General features: G+C 36.2%; 1 long non-coding RNA gene across 1 annotated transcript; it reads left to right on the top strand.

Moving 5' to 3' along the window:
• The first annotated feature begins 1,240 nt into the window (after nucleotides 1–1,240).
• On the top strand, nucleotides 1,241–2,441 carry LOC128691624 (uncharacterized). Its single transcript, XR_008407454.2, has 4 exons — nucleotides 1,241–1,293; nucleotides 1,438–1,519; nucleotides 2,053–2,178; nucleotides 2,350–2,441. It is a non-coding gene; the product is annotated as an uncharacterized lncRNA (long non-coding RNA).
• The last annotated feature ends 1,562 nt before the right edge of the window (nucleotides 2,442–4,003 follow it).

Raw genomic sequence — 4,003 nt, 5'->3', positions numbered from 1 at the left:
AGTTAATGAATCATCCAGAGGGACGCTGGTATACAGAGCAGTAGCATCAAACCTGATAAAATAAAATTCCACGAACATGTTAATAATTTGAAACTTTTCAGTCAAGTTATACGTTTTCTCTCCATATAAGGAGAACTCAGAACAATTATAGGTGTCAGGAGAGTAACCAGAATTTATACAACTCACGGTACAGGCGGGTGTTGAACCGTGGTCAGTGAGTCGCCCGTACCGTCAATTCAATCCTCGCCCGTACCGTGGTTTGTTTACGATCGTGTCATTACGATTTCGTGAGTCAGAATTTATACCGTATTAATACCGATCTGAAGTCGCCTTCACTAGCCTAGAAAATTATCAGAAAAAGGAAAATAGTACAATAAAAATTTCATGAGTGCCATGTAAATACTGTTTATCGGAATAGGTTTTAATTCAGTCAAAGTGAGACGAGTCTTCCATACAAATGAGAGCAAGTTTTTTTCTTTTGGTAAGGTAAATAGGGTTCCACTACAGTGTAACTTTGCGACAAACACGTAGATATATTAGCTCTTGTTGGTAACTTACATTTATAAGTATCGTATTTTCCAAAAACTTATATTTTAAGTCTTTCTCTCATTCCATAAATTGTGATATTTAATTCCTTTTGTTGACTTTTTCGTTAGCAACACTTTGTAAGGTACGTTTATTTATACATACTGCATGAAGGCAAACCTATATATTGCAAATTTTTATACTATTTGTATCTATTTTCTGAGAATCAAATTACATTGAGACAAATCCTCCTCCTCCTTAATAAGCGGACAGGAAAGATTAAAACCTTGTCTAAAATTTCCTTCCATAATAGTGGGTTATCTGTAAACCTCAAAAAGTCTTCTTCATTATGACGAACCAAAAGATTCCAGCTAGTAGTAACCTCTGTATTATCAGGAAAATAAAATTATTTAATTTTCTGCTTGCATTCTGCAAAGTGAAATATTTAATTAAGTAGATATTTACAGGGATCTGTAGTATATATATATATTTATGATATTTTACAGTTAACAGTTACAGAGCTCATTCACTTGAAAATTTTACTATGCTAGTGCTTACCGATTCAGAACTAGTACCCTCAGGAGCTTAGACCTTTTGAAGCATTTTTTTCCCTGGGAGATACGTACGAGTGCCTAAGGAAGGTTAACCAGGTGTTTATCCAGTGGGTAACGGATGGTGGGAGACGCCTTCTGTCCTATATAAACTCCAGGGCATCCAGCCTCACTATCAGTATCTTCTGTTCTCAGAAAAGCACACTCCATAACCATGGCAAGTATTCAAATCCACGATTCTTTCGTATCGTGATGTATGTTTATCAAACCCGTGTACTTAATTATTGGATCATATATTACAAAATTACTGATTCTTTATTTTTAAATTGATCATGCTAACACTGAGTCTTTGTGACTGCAGCGTTTCCTGTCCATCCTGATGGTGTTGGCTGTGGTGGTGGCCGTCGCCTATGGTGGTTATATCCGTAGATATGGAGGGTTTGGTGAGTTAGATTTTTAATTTATCCTTGTTGAAGAGAAGTTATAATAATCGTATGTCAGTTCTCTGCAAGTTTCGGAATGTAATGATAAGTTATTTATGTATGCACTTATTGCCAAAATAAGGACTCGTGATGGACTTTTTCATTGAACAATGTATGTTGTTAAATAGTGGAAAATACTTTCTCAGGAAGAGACCTAACCTAAAAATTGTTTTATGAAGTTCTTGATGAAGTTTCTTGTAGGCGAAATAGTATAATAAAAGTAAATAAAGATCTTCGATACGCTTCAATTTTATCCAATATTTGAATGGGCCATACTTCGTCTATTTGTTGATGTTTCTTTAAACAAAAAAAATGTATTCTCTACTCAAAAATAAATGATGAACGACATAATATGAACTAATCTCTTTCAAAGAACCGAAATTGTTTTTATACAGTGAAGCTTTTACATTAGTTTCATTGTCACTGAAACCAACTAGAGAAGCTAAACTGTGATCTAAATCAAAAGATTTACATTTTCTCATATGCATCAACAGGCGGAGGATTCGGTGGATTGGGTCTAGGCCATGGTGGATTTGGTGGCGGGTTTGGTGGATTTGGTGGCGGCCTTGGTGGATTTGGTGGCGGCCTTGGTGGATTTGGTAGATACGGTGGTCTGTATGGTAAGTAACATGAATTTTATTATATATACAAAATTTTCATTATTCCGCCATATATAAGGATTACCACTATAATGGAAGAGTATCTGTAGGAAGATAAATTTCTATAATTTGTAATACCAATAAGTGCATGTTTTGCTAACTTTAAATATTAACGCTGATGTTTACCTACAGGTTAGTGATATTAGCAGCACGTCTTCTGACGGACTCCTGGCCACGCTTATATCCCCTTGTTGAATACTAGAAATAAATAATTCAGAAAATAACTTAGTATCTATTCATTTCCAATAGTTTCAAAATATATATATACTCCGAGAGGTGTATTTCCCTCAGCGAAGAAAAGCTGAGAATATATTTGATACCTATTTTAGGAACTGAGTTTGCTTGTCTGGTGATGAAAAGGTTTCGTGCAACCTTAGTGTAGTCGATAGACTTTAAATCACCGTTAACCAGACTATTATTTTTAGATAGTATTATAAGTTTAAATGCTATCGGCTGCACGAGGATCACTTGTTAAGGATATTTAAATGTCATAAACAAGAATTAATGTAATATTTCCTTTTATATTCACTGAGATAAAGAAGCTTCTTCACAAAATGTACTTAATGACGTGTGTTACATAATGTTCTTAATGACGTGTGTTACATAATGTTCTTAATGACGTGTGATACATAATGTTCTTAATGACGTGTGTTACATAATGTGCTTTCAACAACGATGTTTGATACATGATTCGCTCACCACAACAGTGTGCAGTACGCAATATGTTTACCACAATGGTGTGTGATATATAATGTGGTTAAAACAATATTGTGTGATTCATAGAGTGCTCACCACAACTGTGTGTTGTACATATGGTTTCAGCAACAGTGCGTGGCATACAATGGGTTTACTGCACCGGTGTGTAGTACTGCATAATATAACCACAACGGTGCAGCTTGCGCAGTTTGCCTACTCATTTAAGATTTTGGGCTTTACCTCCAAGAAACTAATGGGATAGCAAAGAAGGGTTCTATTGAATCAAGGTATAGAAACAGAACCGCTTCACAATCTGCATAGGAAGAGGTTCTATTTGAGTGAGCCTTGAAATGGGAATAGGCGAAGAAAAGCAATCGAAAGAGCCTGAGCTTAACCCAGCTTCTGAGTGGGTAAGAGTATATTGTGTATAGGCAGACAGGTAGCTTATAGGGACATGAGTTCAGCAGGAAGTCGTCATAGTGTCAAAGTCGGCAGTTTGGGTGATGGTTATCCTAATTTTGAATACTGATATATATAGTAGCTGGCGTATATGTTTGTACAAAGTTGTTGAAATGATCGTTAACGAAGTGATTTCATGAAATCTGACTCTTAGGTTTTGTGAAGAATGTTAGGATGCTGTTAGCGTATTTCACAGTATCATTGTTGTCTGGTGTGGTGTTCTTTTGCGGACATGATGGTATATTTAGGGTTATGCAGAAGGCTAGTTGGTATCGACAGGATCTTGCTCGTTCACTTAAATTTCATCATCAGAGGTGGATGGGGTGATCATTGATGCCTTCTTGCTATGCAGTGATCCTGAACGTAGGATGGTAGTTGCTGTCTACCACCCAGGGAGGTACTACTGTCCTACCAAGTGAGTGTAAAACGAGAGCCTGTAATTGTTTTACATGATGGTAGGATTGCTGGTGTCTTTTGTCTGTCTCATAAACATGCAAGATGGCAGGTACGTCTTGCTACTTCTACTTACACTTAGGTCACACTACACATACATGTACACGTTTATTTATATGCACTCGTCTGAGTTTTTGATTTTATCTTAACAGTTCTTGTTCTTATTATGTTTCCTTTC

Source organism: Cherax quadricarinatus, chromosome 26 (genome assembly GCF_038502225.1).
Source record: "Cherax quadricarinatus isolate ZL_2023a chromosome 26, ASM3850222v1, whole genome shotgun sequence".
In the NCBI taxonomy this organism is placed as follows: domain Eukaryota; kingdom Metazoa; phylum Arthropoda; class Malacostraca; order Decapoda; family Parastacidae; genus Cherax; species Cherax quadricarinatus.
This window is presented reverse-complemented; position numbering and strand designations above follow the sequence as displayed.